This window comes from Rattus norvegicus, chromosome 17 (genome assembly GCF_036323735.1).
Source record: "Rattus norvegicus strain BN/NHsdMcwi chromosome 17, GRCr8, whole genome shotgun sequence".
Taxonomy (NCBI): domain Eukaryota; kingdom Metazoa; phylum Chordata; class Mammalia; order Rodentia; family Muridae; genus Rattus; species Rattus norvegicus.
Window position 1 is genome coordinate 84142049 of NC_086035.1, and position 24757 is coordinate 84166805.

The 24757-nt window shown below is 39.7% G+C and overlaps 1 protein-coding gene and 1 long non-coding RNA gene across 10 annotated transcripts in view; both read left to right on the forward strand.

Moving 5' to 3' along the window:
• Plxdc2 (plexin domain containing 2) overlaps positions 1-24757 on the forward strand; it is a 425039-nt gene that overhangs the window by 64256 nt on the left and 336026 nt on the right. The gene's annotated exons all lie outside the window — the stretch shown is intronic.
• LOC134482613 (uncharacterized) lies at positions 180-24492 on the forward strand. The gene is made up of 2 exons (XR_010058997.1): positions 180-4724; positions 9724-24492. It is a non-coding gene; the product is annotated as an uncharacterized LOC134482613 (long non-coding RNA).

The following is a 24757-nucleotide window of genomic DNA, read 5'->3' on the forward strand; positions in this document are numbered from 1 at the left end:
TTATGCCAACCTTCTAACTTTCTCTCCGCTTTTCATGACTACAACTATTTTATCTAAATGTACATATGTGCCTCGTGCCAAGAGCAGCTAGAGGATGGTGTTGGCTCTCCAGGAACTGTGGTTAGAGTGGTTGTGAGCAAATGAATAGGTCCTTTCAACTATATCCAGGTCATCTGAAAAAGCAGCAAGTGCTTCTAACTGCTGGTCCGTCTCTCCAATGCCCAATAATGTTCAAACTGGTTTCTTCTCGATACATCTGAACAAAGCAGTGAACGGAAAGTCTGCTCTGCTCTTTGTGGTTTTGAGACTAACAGGGGGTGAGTTTGTTGTTAGACATAAAATGAACCCACCTCTGCCTACTTGACTCTTCATAAGGAACCTCTGTCTAGCAAACTGGAGTCTTCCTCTCACAGTTCAATTTTTTCATGACATTCAGGATGCTAAAGACGTAAGTGTGTCTGAAACTCTTTTGATGTGTAGACACTCTTTTGATAAATGGTGGATTCTTTTCTTCTTTGTTTGCTTTCTCAAAAACTGTATTTGGCAAAGACATACGTGTAGATCTCCGTTCAGAACAATCTCCAGCTCAGGGAATTGTTGAGAAACCGATGCTGGCTAATGCTCCGGGGCAGAAGCACTGGCTGGGCTGGTCCAGGACTTGTAAGGTTTTGTGTTTGCTAATTAGGAGCTGACAGATGGGACTGCTAACAGATGATATGTGAGGCTGGGAGGAGCAGGACATCAGAAGGTGCGTCCCCGGTTACAGATAAACATTGCTTTCCTCTCAAGCAGCCCCCAAAAGGCACAGCACAACAGTTCAAGGGCATGTGCGCTTTTGCACACTTAAGTGACATTTTTGTTCCAGTGAGTGTTTGAATCAGAAACTTAAAGCAACAAGCCTTCAGCTTAACACAATGTCTTAGTTCACATGTTTTTGTTATTTCACTAAGCAAAGGATGGCTGTTTTCTTTTTTATAGAGCCAAGTCTGGTGGTTTCTCTGGTTCATGTATTAAAAATCATCAGACATTTAAAATATTCAGTTCAAGACAGTAAATAAGCTAAATATTGGATAATAGAGAACGGGGAAAAATCTGTTTTATTGGTCATGGTTCAGAAAATGCAGAAATGGATTTTTGTTCTTCTGAGGTATAAAATTGAACTTCATGAATCTGAATCAAATATAAAAATTCATAAAATATGTCATCCTATGGCCAATTAAAACCAAAGCATTTTTATATTCATAAAATACATGAAATTACTTTAAAATAAAAGGGTAAACTATGTAAGTTGGAGAAATTCTCTGCTTGTCTTCTCTGAGGAGGTTCTTGTATTTGCAGTTTTTGTGGTGATTCACTGTATTTCCAGTGCCTGGGTGTTAACATACACTACGTCTGGCACACAGTGTTAGAAAACAGGGGAAAGTAGCATTTTAAACTCAGGTTTACTATCCCGACTGTGGCTTGATCTGCTCTATCAGCTTAAGGAGGTTCTTTAAACATATTTTGAGTAAATATCATGTGTATTTCTGGTGTTGTAATAGTCTAAGACTTGCTATATGCCCTTCTTATGTGCAAAACATGTACTTCCAGAAGACTGGTTGGGTGTTTGAGAGAATAGACGATACCAGATTCTTTTTCTGTTTCTCCTATACCTACATGTCATGGTGAAGTGCAAGTTGTAAGTTAGGCACAATAGGAGACGCATCACAATGTCTAATAGTAAAATTGAAGGGTCATAACAGTATCCTTTAGGAATTTACTGTGAATGCTCTCACTCTTGGTTCAACCATCACAGGCTGGTGATTCATACCGTAGAGGGGATGACCCATGTTCTGGGCATGCTATTGAGACAACATTGATTTTATCCTGCTACTGGAAGAGCATGTCACTTAAAACTTAAATGCTTGTTTGCTTTTGGATATTTGTACTCAATAAGTTTGAACTGTGATTATTGATGACTAGGACCAAACTGTTTGTAGATTGTCTGTAGATTGTCTCTTATACTGTATTCCGCATGGATACAGTAAAGAGGAAAGGAACCCAGGGAAGAAGTTGGTGTATGAGTACACGTTTTCACTTTGTCCTAAGCAAAGTATGTCCTAGCATAGAGATGGAGAAGATTTAGCTAGTTTTTGTTCTCGAGAGTTGTCCCTTCTTAATTTGCAGAAGTACAATGGGGGCTTTACTGTTCAAATTGCAACAAACAAACAAACAAACAAACAAACAAAAGATTTGTGTGCTCTGATGGTCTTGCCCTCTCACTATTGGAATGAATAAACTTGGAGAAAGACCCCTTTGGTTATGTGTTTTAAAGCCTTTTTTGTAATAACCTTAATATTTACTCTGTAACATTTTGGCCCTTGAGAATCCCAGAAAAACAGTAAAGAGTAAAAAGACCTAAAATACCTACACATTATTCAACATCGTATAAGCTGTCCTTTTTTAAAAAAAAAAATAGCACTACTTATAACACATCAATTTGCAAATGACATTCTGTCTACACTGGAGCATGCTCCCTGTTATCTTATTAACAACATCATTCTCACCCAATTGTATTTCAATACACTTTCTTTTTAATTTTAGTACACATTAACTTGTGTGTTTGTTTGGGAGTGGCGGCACACAGTTGCTACAGTACGTGAGAGGATGTGGGTTCAACTTGAGGAAGTGGGTTCACTCCTCATCATGTGGGTTTCAGGGGTGAAGCTTAGATGGTCAAACATGGCAGCAAGCACCTGGACCTGCTGAATCATCTTATGTAACCATAATATACTTCTTAAGACAGGTCTTGGGTCACAGTTACCAAACTGAGCATTTTGTGAAACTCCAGATGTGGTCCCATGATATGTCCTCCAAGGGAAAAATCACTTGTTAGGAGTATCATGAAAGAAAAAAAAAACAGGAAACAGAGAATTCTTTTGGGAATTTTAGAAACCATGAGAAATAATGTCTTCTCAAGCCCTTTGTGCCCTGAAAGCCTGTTGACACAATGTGTGGCCTTTGGATAACAGACATTCAGCATTTGCTTTTTTTTTTCCCCTTGAAATTTTAAAACATAAAATACAATATGATAAAATAAATACTAACTGTAGGAATTGGACAAAACAAAGAGAAGTAAAAGAGCTCAACAGAAAGCACAGTAAACATAGACCCTCTAAAAGTCCCGCTCAAGAATCACATAAAATCAATAATCTGGAAGCCCAAATATACATATAGAAGACCTACTTCAGATCCTTGCAGGCCCTCTGTGTGCTGCCTCTGTCTCTGTGAGTTCGCATGTGTGCCCATTGTTTGTTATGTTGATTTAGAGAACCTTGTTTTCTTGTGTCTTCCGTGTCTTCTGGTCTTACCCTCTTTCTGTCTCCTCCCTGAACCCTATGGGGAGAGATTCCATGGAAATGTCCAGTTTCCCACTGAGTATTCATAGGTCTGTCTGCCTGCCTGCCTGCCTGCCTGCCTGTCTGTCTGTCTCTTTGTGTCTCTGTTTCTCTCTCTCTCTCTCTCTCTCTCTCTCTCTCTCTCTCTCTCCATCTCTCCATCTCTCCATCTCTCCCTTTCTCTCTCCTAATGCATCGTGTAATGCTATGGGTCTCTGTATTTGTTCTCCTTTGCTGTGGAAGGACGCTTCTCTGATGATGGCTGCTCAAGGCACTGATCTCTGATTATAACAGAATGTCATTAGGAGTAACTTATTGCTATGTTCCTTTAGTAGAACAGGGGTATTTGGTTTCCCCCTAGGTCTCTGGGCCATCTGGTTTCAGACTTTTAGTTACCTAGGCAGTATAGTGTATGGGTTCCATTTCGTAGAGTGGGCATGAAGTCAAATTAGACATTGGTTTCGGTGCTCCCATAAACTTTATGCGACCAGTACATTGCCATTTCTTGCAGGCAATACACCACTGTAGGACAAAGGATTCCTGAAACTTCTGTTTGCTTTCTGCACAGCTTAGCTATGTCAGGAGGCTCTCGAAATAACAGGAACTCTAGAAAATGGGACAGTTATCAGAAGCAGGCTTTTGGTGCTATAAAGCAGACTTTCACACTGGTTTCACAGATTTCCTTAAGCTCTTTGTCTGAAAAAATAAAACCAAAACAAAGCCACACAACAGGATTGTAGCTTCTGGTGTCTGGCCACATACTGAACAACGACACTTCAGTACGGTTCGAACCTTCTTGGGTTTCAGAACAGCTGGATCACTCTGCCCAGCTCTGATGGTTGGTACTTAGAGCAGTGCCAAGATGGTTCCCTCCTCTGCTGGCTCTGCACGTTTACACCTTCATTGCCAGCAGATGCATGCATACATCATAAAAAATTGTCCTCCGGGTATTTTTTGTTTTATTTTGTTTCTCTTCACACTTTAGAAGAATTTCAAGGGAAAGGGATTATGGGAAACTTGCTCAATGGAGCTTTGCATCACAATCACGATGGAGCTGTGGCATTCATTATGACTCTGAGAATAATGACCATGTGCGGTGGGGATGAAGTTTCTCTTAAGGACCCTAGAGGTCAGGGGGCCCTTTAGCTAACGTTCATAGACCTTCCTTTGGAAACTGAAAGGAGCAATTATGTGAAGTCTTACCAACTGATTCCTATATTAAGATACCTAACGAAATATTCACTAAGGCATCAACATTAAACGTATTGAAAAGGTCAGGGACTGGGGAGGTGTCACAGTGATTAAGAATTCTTCCAGAGGACTAGGCTACAGTTCCAAGCACTTAAGGTAGGTGGCTAACAGTTACCTGTAACTCCATTGTCTGTGGGATTTGAGGACTCTGACTCTGATGCCTTAGGACACATGGACTCACATGCATGTATGTGCAGACATGCGCGTATACATAGTTTCCAATCATAAAAATTAATACTGAAAATAAAAACAAATACCCGAAGGTCTTGCCTAGGTTTCAATATACCATTTGTGAATTGCTATACTTAGAAATTAAAATGGTTATTCAAGGGCCTTAGGAACTGCTCAAGTTTTGGTGTTATTAGCGATTCTAAATAGATTTGATAGAATATAAGGATACAGGGGCTGTAGCACTGAGAAATTCTGCAAATTTCTATACCAACAATCCCTGGATAAAAGCATTTTAACCGCTATATATAATTAATGTAGTCTCTGCATTGTCTACCTTTATAAATGTGCGTAAAGGGAAAAGTCAAAACTATTCAATTGGAAAACTTGGTTGACACAATTTACATGCTGAGTACTCCCCACAGATGGGAGTGGTCAAATGCTGGTGCCCTGTGGGATACTAGTGGAAGGCGGAGCCGAGTGAGTGGAGGTCTTCAGATCATTGGGCGCATGACCCTTAAATGAGACCATAGGGCTCCAGTCTTCCTTCCTTCTATGATCTCTCAGCAAGGAGATGAACAGGTTTTTTCTGTCAGATGCATCCTTACATGGTGCGGTGTTTTGGGCAGTTTTGCTAAAAAGGCAATTGCTCAAAGACAATGAGACTAGTCAGTCATATACCAGGCCTCTCATTTTTTGAGCCAAATTATTCTTTTCTCCTTATGAGTTGATTTTTGTTATGGTGATGAAAATGTGACAAGTATCGGCCATTTAATCTGTTATTTAGATAAGTAATTATTCAGTTATGAGATCATGGCTATGGCTAGCATCCATGAAAATAGTATTTAATTGTTTAAATTTAATAACTATCTAACACAATCTTTGTTCTCTTTGAAACTTTATACCTAGCATGTTTCACTTTATCAGGCCATGCTTGTTTGCCCTTTCACCTTGTCACATCTATTATTCCTTAAACACTACTCCGACCTGACAACTGCTTAGGGACCCTGGGGTGAGGCATATTCACACCTAACACAAGTTTTAATTAAAACTGCAGATTTGAAAACATGGAAAGTTTTTGTTTTTTGTAAGTTTTTTATTTTCTTTCTGATTACATCCTCAGTAATTTTGGTTAAATATATAATAGAAAATTTTCTTTATCCTGTAGATTGTTACAAACAAAGATAACTTTGCAATGGATTTTGGATCAGATAATTCAGAATTCATAATTGGGCCAAGTCCTGTTCTCCTGTCATAATTATGAACAAGTTAATTTAGTTCCTCTAAGTGTATGTGTCTCCTTTATGCAATATATTAATAACTATGCAGTTTATTTTAGTGAGAGTTATATTAGAGAATAAGCACTATATTTAGCTATCATATTACTTTTGATATTAAGTTAAAAACGTTCATTAATATTTAATTGTATTGAATAGTGATTATTTGCATTTGATTATCAACAATAATTTGGACTTTATTTAAATGAATTGTATAGTATATTTCTGATCATGTTAGATACATATTTATTCCACTGTTAATAAGAGATATTGTGGAGAAATATACAATGAAGGGATTCAAAACTTCTAATATACAACCATGAATATATTTTTGATATTTATTTTTATAATAATATTTTAGTGTTATTTTCCAAGACATTGTGAGGTCAAAGGTGAATTGAAAAGCATTATTTTGTGAAGGTAATTTCTGGTCAGAAATATATACAATACAGTGAAGAAGGAAGAATTGGGAAGTCTCCTTTTTAGAGCAAGGGGATGACTACCAAGGTTGTGCATTGAATAGACTAGAACATCAAGCCCGGCACTACTAAGTTCAAATGGCTAGTGTTAATTTTTGAAATTAAGGAGAATCTGTGGCATGTGATTGCAATTGAGTGAAAGATAAAGAGCAGAATTGAATTTCATAAGGTAGAAGGTGGTAAGTTCTAGAATAATTCTGCAACATTGAAAATGGGAAGCAGAGCATTTTTTATTGACCTATAGATGCCATTAAAGACCATAAATTAACTGAAAAACTGTAATATGCTCTAGACCTCCGTCTACTATATGATTCACCATTAGGAACTGATTTAGTGACATATATGACACCTGGGGACGGGAATGAGGAAGGAAGGCAGGTAGAAATTCCCTCTGAAGTTGAGACTTTACCATCTATAGAACCCCCCTCCCCTGAAGAAGGGAACCAAAGCAAAAAGATAACATACCTTTCCCTTCTCAAGGAATTAGAACCTCATGAAGTGTTTGCCCATATCTTAATACGTTCACAGGAACAATCATCCTTTTAATCACATATTGCATTATCTTGTAAATGATAACAGTTCTAATGAAAATTAAAAAGGAGAGGATAGGCTTTGTGATTATGTCCATGTCAAAGTGCATGCAAGTTGTACATTTTATATTTTAAGATGTTCAAGTAGACCTAGTTCAAACACAAGCCTGCCAATGAGGAAGTTGGATATTTTCCCTTTCATGATGGATTTTACATTATTGATACCTGCCTCTTATTTTGTTTCCCAAAACAGTTGGATTTATGTTCTCTTATCATGGGACTTGTACCTGTATTGATTACTATTTGTCCTTAACTTTAGTGAAAGACCTAGAAAGGCAGGAATTTCTGCAAGTCTCAATTACTTATCTCAATAGTATACACGAGTCATAGTTCTCAACTGAATGGGTGACACTTTTCCACAATTAATCTGAATGCCAAAATGATAAAAAAAATAAATTATTTTCAGTACATCTGCCATATTTGAGGAGAAATATTCTGGGACATTAGCCTTAGTTGAAAACATGAATGGGGTCTTTTTACAGAGGTAACTTAGCTCAAATAGGAGTATTTTCAAAAGACACTGCAGGTAATTCCATTCCCCAATGTAAAATAGTTATACAGGAATGGTGAACACCCAGATGGGAAGAAAACGCAGCTGTCTGTAGTAGTAAAATCTCACTTTCTACCTCAAAGTAATAGCCCTGATGACGACATAATAGGCTGGCTTAGTTTGCTGACTTGCTGAGGATCTGTGGCCTTATAGAGAGAATCAGGTTAATAGAGCCAGGGCTGTCATTACATCTTTCTTTTATCCTGAGAACTTCATGTACTCATTTCTGTGGTTTTGCTTATATATATCTAAAAGAGATTCCTGAATAATTTTGTCATTAAGTAAGGGGGAAAGTGCTTTAGCCACACCTAGACAAATGTGTTTTCGAACCTTGGGAGGCTCTAGAGGGAAAGGGATGTCAGACTTTGAGCTGAGACACTGGGTGGAGTGCAGGGGAGTTGGGAAGGGAGTTTGAAGCAGGATGGGTGGAGGAGGGGTTAAGTGTCCCTGATCTCTATCAAAAGGGTGTTTTCTTCCAGAACTAAAGGTTACTGGTCATGCAACATTGATTTATTATCCATGAAATACATCACTTGAAATGCAGAAAATTTCCTTTGTTGCATACTGTGATTGCCTTTTAATGTTTCTCTGGGTCTACTCGAAGGTCACCAGTATTTGGGAAAGAGTCTGGAGTTGTTTTGTTAACTCTCCCTTTCCACATGTCTAATCTTTATGCTGATATAAATGATTGCACAAACTCCTAACAAAACATTTTGGCTGTTTACAAGACGCCGATGAGTTGTTTTGACAGATAATCTCCTAAGACAAGCAAGAGGAACCATACTGGTTCAGAACAAGGGTGTCTGTGCTGTGTTTTTAAATCACGTATGCCAAAATGAACCATAGTTCAATTCTAGTGTTTGTCTGTGGAACTCCCATAGTTCTTCACTATAATGTTTTAGGGTGGTGGTACCTCAAGACAGGCAGGAAGTAGGAACAGGTAGCCATGTGGAACTTTGGGCCGTGTGTTTCTTATTGTGATAAGCAATCAGCCGAGTAGTGTGTTGTATCAGTTTTGTCTGTACACAATGTTTCTCAGCGTCGAAATGATATGAATCTAACATTGCTTCCCATCAGTGAAGCATCCCTTTCTTAATCTAATGCCATTCCATGCATGGGTTTCCTCCTTCTAAGCTGTCATTGTGTTTTCGGTAGATCTGGAATTGGTTGACAGCATTTAAAAAATATCTCAGGGAAGCATTGTATACAATTCATCTTCTTATTAAATAGTTCATATTTAGCTGGATGAGGTAGCTCGTGCTTATAACCACAGAACTTGGAAAGCTGGGGAAGGAGGATTAATGAACGTTTGAGGCCAGCCTGGACTTCTGTATGAGGCCATGTCTCCAGAACACCCTTCACTCTCCAGCACAACTCCTACACATATATGAAGTGTGTCTGGGTTACTTTTGTTGTTAACTTGCCACATTTGGGATGACAAAACTTTAATGGAAGGATTGCCTCCATTGGTGCTCATGCCTGTGAGCCATTTTCTTTATTGTTGGTTGAAATGGGACAAATCAATGTGCTGTGGGCAGTGCCAACGCTGGGCAGGTGAGTCTGTGCTCTGTAAGAATGGTAGATGAAAGTGATGATGGAAACAAATCAGGAAGAGCAAGCATTGCCCCTCTGTAATTTCTACTTTAAGCTCCTGCCTTGGGTTTCTACCTTGGCTTTCCCCAATGGTGGACTATCACTTGTAAACTAAAAATAAACCCTTTCTTTCCCAAGTTGATTTTGCTTATGTTTTATCATGCCAACAGAGACGTAAACTAAAAGAAAATATATGACAAGAAAATCTAATTTGCTTCTTAGTATCACAAAGATCTGTTTCCAGCATAAAGTAAGATTTAGTTACTGTACTGAAACTATCCAATATCTGACACTCCTAGAAAATTCCAGTTAGGAAAGGGACTTAGGAGTAAGTTCTTGGAAATGATTTCTTGTCCTTATCAGGACTCATGATAAATGGTTATCAAGGCTTTCTCTTGATATTAGAACTCTTACTGATTTTTATATTCTTAATTACAGGAATGCTCTGAGTGGCTAAGGCTGGCAGAGAAGGAGTCAATTCAGCAGTGGCAATGGAGTTGTATAGAGCTTTCCAACTGAAATGGTTCCATCTAGTCGTGTCTAACCAATTCAGCAGCATTGCTGATGACAGTTGACTCTATGTGCTTAGAGAGTGGGACTGTGAACAGGCTTCAAGTACAGCTCCGGAGACAGGGAAGTGGAATGTATTAGAGAGCGTGAAGAAACTTTGGAGAAAACATCATTATGTGTAGAAATAATTTATAGCAGGCAAATGTAAAACGTTTTATTAAGCAATACAGGTTCGTTAGTGTGGAAGGATGTTCTGATTTAAGTCTGCCATGATCCCATGGGTGGAGCTTGCGAGGGTGCAGAACTTTCACTATGACACGGAACTTAGTCCACGACGGGGGGCGGGGGGGAGTGGCAGGCCTGGTGTACCCAGCCCAGGTTGGGTATAACTCCCCTTTATTCTTCTAACATCTACAACAGGGAAACTCCAGCTCATACTCTGCCACCAGAGAGCTTTTCCATCATTTCTCCATTAATGTTATGGAATGAACTCTCTGAAACCATGAACTAGGTATAGCAACGAGAAAAGTAACTATCGCATGAAGCGCCTCCCTTTCTTCAAAACATAAGGAGTGTTACCGAGTTCCATATGTGTCTATGAACCACTGGCATGGTGGTCAGTAAGTATAGAGCCAGTTTTTGGTAACGATTATAACAGTGATGCATGTTAGCAAAATCCCTGTGCACAGAGGGAGTCAAGGCAGCATGCATGCAGTCACTAAGGACCTATGGTGTCTTGTGCTGGAGGGAAGGGCTGTGTTTCCAAAGGTCTGAGATAGATGCATGCAGGAAAGAGACCTTCCCTTTGGAAGCTTGGGAGAAAGCTGGATGATGCTTCTTAAGAAAGTGAAGTACATACTTGCTTAGACTTAACTTTAAGGGTGGCTATGATACCAGCAAAGTAGAGTTGACAGTAGGCTGCATTTTTAGCTGAAGGAACTTAACAGTTACGTGGTTGTCTGTGGAAGCAGAGGGAGATCAAGATTGAATGGAAGTAAAGTTTGGTGAGTATTTTCAGAGACAAGGTAGTGTATTCAGACAAGGTATTCAGAAGCAGCCGTTCTGGAAGACTCTTGTACCAAGTGGAGAAATTTTAATTTTTACAATGGAGAAGAAGCAAGGGTATGGGTGGAATCTCTTCATGGGGTAAAAGTTTAGCCCAACAGCTGTCTTTGGTATTTTCCTAATGCATCAACCTTGGGACAACTAAACCATTCTAAGAATGAAAGTCTAAAAATTAAACAATAAAGCTGAAACAATCAAGATATGGCTCATGGGATATGATTAGCCTGGTTAATGTTTGTTTGAGCTTTGATGTAGAAATGAATGCAGAATGCAAAGATGTATACATTTAATTTTCCAATTAGCTTTCAAGAAATGAAAATCTCTTTCTTATTTTAATCACTTTTGTGTCCTCCCAAACATGGTAATTAATATTATGGGAATAAAAGAAGATATAGTCCTTATACAGAAAGAATAGTTAGCAAGCTCGGGGGTGTGACTCAGGGGTTATCTTCATGTTTCCATAGTAAGCAACATAAAAGCTGAGTGATCTTCTGAGCACTAGAAATGTTTTCATGTTGTAAATTGTGATAACCAACTCACAGATTACCAGATGATGGTAATGGTGCTTAGGGCACAGGCAGATAGCAAAGTATCCGAACTTAGCTTAAAGAAACAAATAAGATCCAATAAACGTGTACGAGTATGTATGCACACAAATGCAACTGTAGTAAAATAATTAAATAAATCGCAGTAGTGCAAGGTTTTGGGTACCAGAATGAAACACAGACACACACACACACACACACACACACACTCACACACAGATACCACACACACAAACACACACACAAACACACATACTCACACACACACAGACACCACACACACACAGACACCACACACACACAGACACCACACACACACTCACACACAGATACCACACACACAAACACACACACACTCACATACACACAAACACCACACACACACAGACACCACACACACACATTCACAGACACCACACACACACATTCACAGACACCACACACACACACACACACACACAAACACCACACACACACACACACACACACACACACACACACACACACACACATACTCACACAGCCTTTATATTTTAATATGCCTTATTCTGCTCAATGGCTGGGCCACTTCCTATCTTCCATGAAGCTAATCCATCTCTCTCCGATAGTCTTGAGTTACAACTTACTACATTCTGTTTTCTATCTTGGCTGCCCTGGACCCAGTTTGCCAATTCTCTTGGGCTGCACTCTCCTGGATCCTACATGGTGGCCATGCTTCCCTGTCCTGCATCTTCTTAGGTCTCTTCTCTCCTCCTTCTCCTTCCCTTCTCCCAGTGTGGATCTCCTCATTCTCTTCCGCTCTGTCCCTAGCCCAGGAATCCTAAAGTCCACCCTCTGTCTGCCCCGCTCAGCCATTGGCTGCAGGCACCTTCATTTACCAATCAGAAACAACTGGGGACAGGGTCCCCCAGTGTCTTACCTGCTGACACTTCTGTAAACAAGTTTTTGGGGAACATAATTAGCATGAGAATGCTACATACATGCCTTTTAAAAATATTGCTCAGTTAAATAACAAGACATCAAGACATCGCCTAATTGGAAAACTAAATATCAAGACATCTTCTAAATTTGCATTTTAAAGTAAATGACAAAAATAGTCAATGCTGTTAATTCAGGTTTTCCTAGAAACCAACAGCAAAATTTATGTTGCTTTCATCTGTAATTTCCTCTCAAGATACAATTCCTGACATCAAGGATCAATGAAGCTATAAATTTTTAGTCATCATTCTCTAGTTTTATGTTATTTGAAAAAATGGAACATTTTTAACCAAAAGAGAAAAAGTTATCGTGTTGGTTTTCTTGATATATGCAAAGGCATGCAATACAAATTTATGTCCAAAATTCTGCGATGTCTGTTTGAATTGAACAGGAGAGGCCCAGCAGTCCAGGCTGTAAGTCCTGCACCATCGTGTATCCTGCTCCAGTGCTTTTTCTCAAGGCGGATTTGCACAGTGTTTAGTGTGTGGCAGGAAAAGGAGCTGGTATTGTAGAGGGAGGTTGATCTTTTTGGCTTTGCTCATTTTGAAGATGATTTGAAATGAACAGAAAGTCTTTGCATCAACCCTTCCCGGTTGTGTAGGATCTGGTTTGTTTTAACACTCCACCAATGAAATGCACCCAAAGCTGTGATTTTTGTTGTTGTTTTGTTTGTTTTTGCTTTTGCAAACAGAATCATAGTGCTGGTATATCTTTGTTCATAAGTGAAATATTTTAAAAGAAAATTCCTTAAGAGGATAGGTGTCTTCTAACTTTCCCGATTGTGTCAACTCAGTGTCTACATAAACCACAGTATCCTCACAAGCCACATATGCATACAGACCACACTCTCTACAGACTACAGTATCTACACAATCTACAGTGTCTACACAGACTCCATATCCACACAAACCACTGCCAGTTAGTTTAATTTCATGCTATTTAACCTTTGTGAAACTCAAAACTCTCAATTATGACAACGTTGAGTAGCATGAAAAGAATTTCCACCCCTAAATATGTAATCACTATCAGGTTAAATATTGTCTCATAAGTTAGAGTTGTTAAACTCTGAGTTTACCACTAATGACTTTTTCTTACATTATAAGTTGTTAAAGAGCTCCTTCAAAAACACCCGATCTTTGAGTAACTAAATTAATACTAGCAAAGATTGCTTAAATTGAAAGAAACAGGAAAAAAGTGATGATACCATTCAAAATGCCAATTCAATCAAGAACTCAATAATGAACTCAAAAGACGTTTTGAGTCTCACTGCATATTAATTGTTGGGTGAATTGCATGGCCATGGATGATGTCAGTAGTGTTCAGAGGTGAAATCTCTTAGAGTTGAGAAAAATATAAAATGAGGAGAAAGGGAGAGAGAAGAAGGAGGAAGAGGGCATCAGAGAGAGAGAGAGAGAGAGAGAGAGAGAGAGAGAGAGAGAGAGAGACTGCTGTTTTTGACGACCAACATTTCTGTTTATTATATTTATATTACCTGTATGAGCTTCCATTTACTTCCCCAACTCCTCTTCTTTTCTTTGCCTCCTTTTAAGTTGTCTCACACATGTATACAATATATGGTGGTAATATTCACACTATCTTGCCCCCTTTTAGGGTTTATTTATTTTATGTACATTAATGTTTGGCCTGTATGTATGTCTCTATGAGGGTGTCAGATCCTCTGGAACTGTATCTACAGACAGTTGTAAGCTGCCATGTGGATACTGGGAAATGAACCCAGATCCTCTAAGATCTCAATGCTTAAGAGCACTCAATGCTCTTGACCTCTGAGCCACTTACTCTCCTCTCTTATGCCCCCCCTCCACCCACACACACACCCACACACCTGATGACCACTTCCCTTTTCCATTACAGATTCAGGCTTGCTTACTTGTCCGTGGTGACATGGATGTTCTGTTCAGAGCTGAGCAATGAGCAGTTGCTTGTTCTCAGCACTTTGGCCACCACGTGTCTCTGCACTCGCCCTGCTGACTACATGAGGGTGCTTCTAAGGCTCTATAAGTATAAATACATAGATGGTAGTTTGATCACATGTCTGTTTCGCAAAATATTAGAAGTAATTACTCTCTCCCTCAAGGTAATAAGCTAGAGACTTCACAAATTATAGGCCTTTGATCAAATTTATAGTAAAAGGTTTATATTCTTTTTGTGAAACTACTTTCAAATCCAGTCAGCAGGAACAAGCCAGGCCACCATCATTCCAGCAGACACATCTACCTTGTAAGTTCTCGATTGTAGGATGCACGCAGGCTCCACAGCTGGGTAAGACCGCGATGGGTCCATTAACACACATGGCTTACTGGAAGCGATGGAGGGTAGCAGACGTCTAGTGAACTGTGTGACAGCACCAGGAGCCTGACAATAGATTGGGAGAACTCCACCCTCCGAGAGATGGACGTGTTCTGTTTCAATAAAATTCACAGCATGACATTCAACATTGAAAACTCTTGAATCCATATTTATGTCTCCTTAGGCTACTCTGCCTGATATCTTTGCATATAACCATTTATCCCAAGTGTCTTGTCAGTCAAAATCAGGAGGAAAGAGTCAAGTACCCGCTTCCTTGTCCTCATTCTCTTTCACTTCTTCTCCTTCCTTTTTCTCTTCTTCCTCCCCATCTTCCTCCATTTCCTCTTCCTTTCTTTCTTGAAGAGTGAAAGTTGTTTGATCAGGGAGGCCTCACTTCATTATTGTGACTTCTCCTTTACTACTCTGTGTGTGTGTGTGTGTGTGTGTGTGTGTGTGTGTGTGTGTGTCTTGGGTGCGGGCATGTGATTTTAGAATTAAAGAATATATTATAGGAAAGAAGAATAATGAAAACTATAAGAGAGCAGCTCAGTCACCCTCCCCCCAGCAGCCCCTGCTTCTTCACTGTTCTGGGGAAGTAGCTATGCTTGTGTCTATGGTGATAAAATACCCTTGCGTGGACATTTGTTTAGATTTGTAAGAATTATTGAGATCGTAATAATGTCCTTATATTCCCTAACATTTACATATTAGAAATAAAAGAGTAATGAAAAATACTAACCTACCAATTAAAAACAATAATAATAATCAACTTCCCTTATATTTGAACAAATGGCATTTTTTTAGCAAAACACTACATTTACTAAAGCAAAGACAACTTAGAATAAAGTCAGTACACACTTTTGTGTTTGTAAATGTCTTGAGAACTTGGCTTATTAGAGGATGGCTAGACCCACGTTATCTGCTCCTGATTCATTTTCTAGGTTCGTCAGCATCAAAGCAGGATGCTGACTTTGTCAAAGCGAATACTGATTCCGTGTTATTATCACAATATCCTTTGATCCTACACCCCTGCTGAAAGTCTTCCAGTAAAATTTCTACCCCCCACAAATTCCTGGTGCCATAGAATGTCAGATAGTTGATGTGTATTTTAGTTCTTTTAATTGTGCCACATGTGTGCTACTAGTGGGATGCTCAGCGTAATATGCCCACTGCTATTCTGCAAAGCTCTTCTTACCAGAGAAGCTGCTGATCAAAGCTCACAAAGGTCTGATGTTAAAATATACATTGCGCGTATATGTATATACATACATGTATCTATATACATATATGTATTATATACACATGCACATGTATTCATCTCTCTATATATACACATATATATATATACACACACACAAATATATACACGTATACATATGTGTACATTCTCTACTAATCAATACAGATGGCAGTAAGAGAAGCCATTCGAAATACTCATGATATTGAAGCCAGTATTTTCCTCTGTTGTGTTTCTAAACAGGCTGGAATTTACTGAGGTCACCTGACTCAGAAATAAATGCTCATCCACTATTGCTTGAAATAGGGTGGGTAGCTTTGCATAATTAAACTGACAATCCAGTCTATATGTCATTTCTAGATGATCTGAGTGTTGGGCCAGTTAAAGGAAAGAAGGAAACAATATTTTGAATTACTTCCACACAATCTGTATTCTCTGAGGTAAAATTCTAATTGTGTGTCTGTGTAGACTTGAAGAGGAACATGGAGGTCATTCTGACTGTGACAGTGGAAGGAGCTTTCCAGTGAGAGTCATTAATGTGCTGCTGTAATGAAGGCATATACTTTTTGAGGAACTTCCCCTGCATTCCTTTATTTTACATGTATATTATTGGTTGAAAGTTCGAATGACAGAGATTTTAAGCTTCAATCTTTACTAGAAGTATGAAGTACGGGGGTTCCTTATGACATTTTCATATGAACATGTAAAGTACTTGGATCATTATTGAGTTGATTTCATGCTAAAGTGATAAAATTTTGCTTCCTTGGAATTCTGGTGTATTAAAATTGTAAGGAAATCATTCCCCTCTATTGAAGACTTGGTGTGAATTACATATTTCTAATTTCAGGCTGGTTTTTCTCCCTCCCTCCCTCCCTCCCTTCCTTCCTTCCTTCCTTCCTTCTTCCGTCTTTCCTTTTTTTCTCCTTCCTATCTGGCAATTGATTTCTAAGAAACTATTTAGCATCCTTCAAAACAGCAAATACAAGGGAACAGGAGTGAATTAACTATGGCAGCCACAGGACTGAAGGAACTAAAAGTCCAGGGAGGTAGGCATCAGGGAGAACAGAGAGAGAGAGGGGGGGGGAGGGGAGGGGAGGGGAGGGGAGGGGAGGGGAGAGGAGAGGAGAGGAGAGGAGAGGAGAGGAGAGGAGAGGAGAGGAGAGGAGAGGAGAGGAGAGGAGAGGAGAGGTGGACAAGGGCAGCTTAGACTCGAATGGCAGATGAATGGATAGCACTGGACTTGTGTATGTGGTAGGACAGTCCCACCAGACACCACCTGGCAAGCTCTTTGTCAGGCCGTGTTGGAGCTAAGCAGACATGCACAGCTCTAGGTGTCCAAGTCACTGACAATGATCAGGCTTATTCAGAACAGCATTCTGTCCATGCTGATGGGTATGTGTCAGTGTATCTACTTCATGTTTGTGTGGGTATTGTTTCAGGCCAGAAGAATGGGTCACATCTTGTACAGCCAGTCCCAGGGTAATGAGCCAGACAACATGGGTGCTGGGTCCTTTGGAAGGGCAACAAAAGCTCTTACTTAACTAGAAGCCATCCCTCCAGCCCCATGGGCTCACTCTTATAAACATTAGTGAAAGCTTGTTGTTTGAATGGAATTTCTTTCAAACATTTGCTAGCGTTCGTTTTTATTATGTTTATGGATTTCCACATGATGTTTGTATGTGCACCATGTGTGTGCTTGGTGGCTTTGGACAGCAGGAGAGGCTCTCAGATCCTCTGGAGCTGGAGTTACAGCTGGTTCTGAGCCACAGTGTGAGTGCTAAGATTTAAAAACAAAAGACCTCTGCAAGATCTGTATCTCTGGCATTGATAAAATCATTTTAAAAGTTTATCCCTTGATTTGATCTTTCAGGAGTCTAGAAAAAGGTACTGAATACCCTAGGGAAAGTCTTCTTATGATAATATAATGGAGCACAAGTTTCGACTCATTTATGTAAAAGTATTTAGGACTAGTGTTCATCTCTCCCTTTGTGGTTTAAGAATCACGGTAGAACATTCAAAGGTGATTTGTAAGGGTGGTACTCCCCCCTTTTCATTAAGTATGTTCTTTAAATTTATACTGTGACAACCTCTGTTGTTTCTTCTCATTACTAGTTGTTTCATTTCTCTAAATGCCTGTGCCCCTTCTGTCATTAATCATGTGCCAGGGGACACACATTCAAACCGCTTGGGCCCCTCCAAATATACTGGTATCCAATTCATTAAATGACTCATTAATTGTTTTCAAACCACAAGGGTCTCGTTTAATGACTTGCTGCAGCCATGTAATTAAATTGTGTCCTAGTGCCCTCAAAACGTATCCTCGTTTAATGACTCAGACTTGAAAAGGCAATTTATTGAGTGGCTACCGCTATGCCACCATTATGAAGTGAAGTGAGTTATTTTTCCGATTTGCATGTTTTTATTTTCTTAGCCTATCTGTGATGTCCCCACTATTGGTCACAACTAAACATATACCAGTGATATCACAACTTCAGAATAATTCAAGTTCATGGTATAACTGATCCTCAGGCTCCAGTTTGCACATCTACAGGGAGAGAACACATGACTGCAGCACCCTGTACTGTAAGCTCCACGGCAGTATCCGTGGTCACCCACTGTGTCCAGGCCTTGGCCTGTTTCATGTAGTTTTATAAGCTACTGCCATTGCCCAGGCCATCCCTGCTACTAGCCCCACCCGTCTTCCCTTTTGTACTAACCTCCTTCGGTTCCACGAGATGACTGTGCTACTAGTCCTCTCCCAGCTTCCCGCTGATAAAAGACACACAGAGACACAGAGACACAGAGACACAGAGACACAGAGACACAGAGACACAGAGACACAGAGACACAGAGACAGACACAGACACAGACACACACACACACACACACACAGAGAGAGAGAGAGAGAGAGAGAGAGAGAGAGAGAGAGAGAGAGAGAGAGAGAGAGATTGATTCTTTACAATTTGCCTTCTAGGCCCAATTGCTGCCACCTGGTTAAGCTTGTCCTTAATAGTTTTTTATCTCCATTTCTCCACTTGCTCAAAACTTCAGTGTCTAGTCCTACCTAGTGCCTGCTAAACATCCTTGGCAACCTGCCATAGCAGAGGCCACCGGCCCAAGCTATACCCCAGACCTCAAATGATTGCTGCGTTCTTCATCCTCCAAAGCATGGTAGAAAAGGCTCCTCTCTTTCCCTGCATCTGCTTTTTCCTCTTGGGACCCACAAGTCCCACCCATACCTTCCTCCCAGTAATTGGTCCCCCGCCTTCATAACTGACAAATCAAGAACCAACTGGGGAATAGGACATTAGTATCAGAACCTCCCCTTACATCGGCCCAACTATTTGCCTTATTTTCTCTTTGAAATCTAAGCAGAATGATGAGAGCTTGCATGCTTTTAGACTTAAGTATATTACTGATGACATGATTAAGCCTTAGCACAAATACGAGTAGGTGACAGGATTTTTCACTATGAGTGTAGTCCTCTCTAGGATGGTGTACTTTATCTTCTTGCAATGATATAGTCACACTTCAAATCTCTCCTTGCTTGTTCATTAGTTCATTCTTCTATTCATTCTGCTTTCAATTTCAATTTTAATGCCTATATGCTGTGACCGGTTTGATAGCTTAGTGGGAGAGAACGGCAGTTAAAGAAACTACCATTTTAAATTGGGGGAAAGCTTTTGGCATTTAATTAAATGTGTGTGTGTGTGTGTGTGTGTGTGTGTGTGTGTGTGTGTGTGTGTGTGTCTGTAATGTGTGTTCATGTGAATATGACTCATGTATTTTTGACTCTGGAACCATAGTTTGGACTTTTGGTTGTGCTGGATCCTCTTCTGTGCTTTGTTTTTAAATTTGCTTTGATTCCTTCAGTTTCTCTCTTCCGGTGTCAAACACAGACTGTCATGCTAAACAAACTCTCATCCATCAAGTCACCTAAATGCCCTGTCCCTGATACTGCTTTCTTCTCAACAATTTCCATGTGCTTCCTTTCCAATCGAGTTCTATCACATGTCTTCAGTCATTCACCTTTTGATTGTTTTTGTCTTGTAGGGTACACACACACACACACACACACACACACACACACACACACACACCCTAAGTTCCACCACAAAATACCAGTTCTCTAAGCAGTTAGAATAAAAGACAGCCCATCTATTTCTCCTTTTAAAACGATTGAGTAGTTTCTATTCTCTCAGGAGTAATCCAAAGCTGCCACATTGTGGGCTAAAGCATGTTATTTCATGGCTTTTATTTTCTGGTCTTGATTTGAAATACCCCCTACCTACGTTTTTACCCCCTTTTCCATGTTCTTTTCTTTTCCTCTTTTCCCTTTTCATTTGCTCTTCTACAATCTCCAGTGATTGCCCTTCACACATGCAGAGTTGCTCTGTGGCCTTCGGAGTGTTCTATCCACAGAGTCTAACACACGGAATGCTATTTTCTACTGTGTACTCCCTATTTCTCAAGTACCTCCTGCAGGCATTGAAAGATGAAAGCCACATGTCCCCAGCACTGCCTCCTACTTGAAAGCTCCCTGCGCCTTCACTGTAGAGGTATTAAATCTACTCAGACCTGCTGTTGTCCAGACTGGCAACTTCTGGAGTCATTGCAAAGCACTGCATGATTAAGGAAATTTCTCTTTTGCTTCTAGATAAATTCCACTTAGCTGTTTCAACTCATGCTGGAAGTAAAACTCAAGTTTAATAACCAAAGAATGTGTTTTGCCCTGAAGTATTCAACAAAGCAAACAGGCAAATGATATTTCGTGTGGAATTGCTTCTTTGATTTAAAAAAATGAATTTCCATTTTCACAGAATGAGTTAAGAGATCCTTTATGAAACAAAAAGTCGCACGTCTTTATTCTCACTTGAAATGTTCTCTCTTAATGAATTCATTTATTTAGGGAGGCAAAAAAAGCTCAAATACAAGACACTATCTTTTGTTGAAAAAAGCAGGAGATATTAGAATCATAACATGAATAATTGAAAGTATAATACAGAGAACTATGCAGGACATATTAATATTTTCATGAAAGAGGTTTCTGTCCATGATACCTAGAAAGTACTTGATAAATATTTTTATAATCATGGTAAGCGCTAATGTATACATATTTATTTTTATATTTATTTTTACAATGTGCTCTTAGTGCTGTTATTGTTTCTATGTCAGTGGTGAATCTATGGATACAGAGAACTTGAGAGGCTCAGTTTGTCCAAAATCATTTGGTAGGTAGACAGTGACCGGAAATCAGGCCCAGGTAACCTCATTCCTACATACCGCACTGTCATCCCACTGAAGATAAATGAAGGCTGCACATGCCTCTACACATCAAGGGTGCCAAGTGAAGTAACAGTCGATTGCCCCTGCAGCTTTGGGCGCATGGCAGTACCACATATCCTGACAGGAGGACGTACCAGTAAAGGCGGGTTCAGGACATGGTCAGAAAGCAAAGAGCTTGGAAAGGCAGGAGACTCCACATCTGCTTCCAGTGTATACCTGTGTACGTCCAACTTCCTTCCACAGAAGCACCACCCCCAGAAGTGCAGCACATGGAGCTCCATAGGCTACAGACCACACCTGAGTGCGGAGAACTTCTAGGGACAGTATGAACCAGGAAATCAAGAAATGGACTATTGAATTGTTGTCTACATATGTGTATGTGTTATATGCCTATGTTCATGTATGTTTACATGGATGTGCACATGTGTACATCTACACGTGTTAACTAGAGGATGATCTTATGTATCTTCCTTTAATATCTTCACTTACATTTTTTTGTGATAGTGTTTTCCACAGAACCTGGATTAACGCATTTGGCAGGACTAGTTGAAAGCAAGTCCTAGTGATCCTTCTCTTTCTACCACCCCTTCACTAGGAATTACAGGTTGAGACACGGCTCTGCCAAGAATTCCAAATCAAGGATTTATTGTGTATGACAGGAGGAACTTCAATCATTGAACCATCTCTCCATCCTTTTGATTGTTTAAATTTTTTAAATTCAGGCAGTTCTTATTTTGCATTGGTCCATAAAATTCTATGGCAAAAAATTGATTTAAAGGAAGGGAGATTCCTTTAAAGGTACGCACACACACACACACACACACACACACACACACACACACACACACATTGCTGTGGGAACTGTTTCAGTGGAGATCTAACAATGCTTCTGGTTGCTATGAACACATTGTTAACAGGTTAACAGCGAGTAGTTTATGATTTATAAACAAGTACTAACACTGTTTAGTGTACTTACTGTTTGTCACAAGGCACATTAGATAGTTTTGTCATGGAAGATAGATCAATGAAATGAGTAGTGGGCTATTTAACTCTAATGTAACAAATTCGTGTACCCTCAGTTTTCTAGTTTTCATTCTCAAAGTTCTAAGTGATTTTAGAAAGACATCCGTTCTGTACTAAAATGTATATGTGACCAGAATGATAATTGTTTTTCCTGGGAAGAGAAACTCTATGAAGTAGTGGTTAGACAGGTGCATATTACAAACAGCAACTGGTATTGGTGACAGAATTGCTATAAGCAATATTTTATAATCAGTTTAATGATATTCTAAGTCAGAAGCGAAAACGACAGGTCTTCCCAGAAATGGTCCCTTCCAGATGCCTCGCCAGTGAACTTTGAAGAAGGAGTCTTGAATATTTGGTTTAGGGAGTGACATGAAGAGTTGTGAGCCAATCATGATGACAGCTGATTGCCTTTGAATCCTTTTCAGCATCCAGAATGTGGACTTGCCGGGAGAGTCCTTCCTACAAGGTGATGGGGTTAAAAGCACAGCCACAGGAAGTCTTTAAAGGGAATATTAGTGTGGGCACAGCACCACAGGCTGTAGAAACATAGGAGACAGAAGAATGAGAAACCATCTAATACACCTAGGGGAATAGATGGTAACCTGGTATGGTGAAAACAGTTTATGATGGGACCCTTAAGTCTCCATGATCCCAGGAATCTGTGCCAAAGCCAGGGAGTGATTGCTCATCTTTATATTTATTTTATTTCACTCTTCGTATCATTAAATCTTAAGGCAGCCAGGTTCCTCCCTAGACTTGTGTATAACACGGTGTGAAATGATCCTGAAAGTCACAATCGGGGAATCACAGAGAGTTCTGCATATTCAGGGAACAGAGAAGGGTAAGAGGGCATTGGTCTCCTCACATTGCTTCATAGACCATTTTATTTGGGTTATTTTTCTCATAAAATAAGATGTGTGTGTGTGTGTGTGTGTGTGTCTGTCTGTCTGTCTGTCTGTCTAGAGAATAAAGCTAGGGACTTTCACATGCTAGACAGCCTCTTTACCATTGACATATATGCCTAGCACAATTTGGAATCATCCTGACCTGAGATTGAGTAAAGTTCGTATTTTGTATATGATGGTGGATCTAGTGGTGTCACAGGGATGTGTGTGGGGAGAGAATTTGAGGACAATACAATAAGGATCAGGATTCTTCCTACATAATATGGGGTAGGACACGGGATGAAGTTGGTAGAATTTTCTGCATAAACTACCAGCCAGAATGTGATTGAAAATCATCCATGGGCATTGATCTCAGGGCTAGCTATATAGTATTGGATTAGCAGGTTGCATTTGTGTGTGTGTGTGTGTGTGTGTGTGTGTGTGTGTGTGTGTGAACAACAATTGGGGAGGAGGAGATCAGTAGTTTACAGGGGAACCTGGTGGTTGGAATGGAAGGAGCTGGAAGTAGAAGAATGGAGAAAAAATAAATATAATTATATTTTTATCATATATATTTAACATATATTTTATATTGTTAATTTTATAGTTAAAATTGTTATTTCACTCTAATGAATATATTTTATTGATTCAAAAAATTATTTCATTGTATAACTAAAGAAAATTGTTCCTGTTATGTATTTTAAGTTATTTCTCTCAGAATCTTTGGAACCAAGTTAAAGCACTTCAGAGTTTGGTTGGCTGCATTTCTTTCTGGTAATCATGAGTAGCTGGTAACTATCATCCTTGGCATCACAGTTCTGAAGTTTCCTCTGATAAGCCCCAAGGAAAGCCTTCTGAGAAGGCATGTGGATTTGCACCTACTCTTGAACATAGGACAGAGAAGGATGCCTACTCCAGAGTCACATGCTGTTCCGAGCCCCACACTAGGTCACCATGGTAGAGACCTGACAACCCCAAAACTTTTACTTCATTTTCTTCCCTTCTGTACCAGCTTTCGGTTTTGTTGAGAAAATATTTGAGGAAAAAAAAATCAAAAGCATGAAAGCTTTATTTTAGCTCATAGCCTTGGGTGTTCCCCATGTGCTTCTTCTGGCTCCCTTGTTTCTCGGTTAAACAGCTAAAACAGCATCATGGCTGGGAACATGTGCAAGAGGAAAGCTGCTCCCCTCATGTCCAGCAAAAAGCAGAGAGAGTGAGCATGAGAGAGCAAGAGAGAGCATGAGAGAGCGAGTGAGAGCGAGTGAGAGAGAGCAAGGGAGAGCAAGAGAGCAAGACAGTGAGAGAGAGAGCAAGATATATATATATATATATGTATATATATACATATATAGATAGATAGATAGATAGATAGATAGATAGATAGATACTGCTTGAGAGATAGCGAGAGCAAGAGAGAGAGAGAGAGAGAGAGAGAGAGAGAGAGAGAGAGAGAGAATGATTGGGAGGGAGAGAGAGAAAAGAAGGAGGAGGAGGAAAAGAAGAAGAAGAGGAGGAGGAGGAGGAGGAGGAGGAGGAGGAGGAGGAAGATGTTATCTGCAACAAGAGCAATCTCCCATTGACTACCTTCCCCTTAGATGTCCCCATCTTGTTTTTTACAGCTTCTCAATTGATCA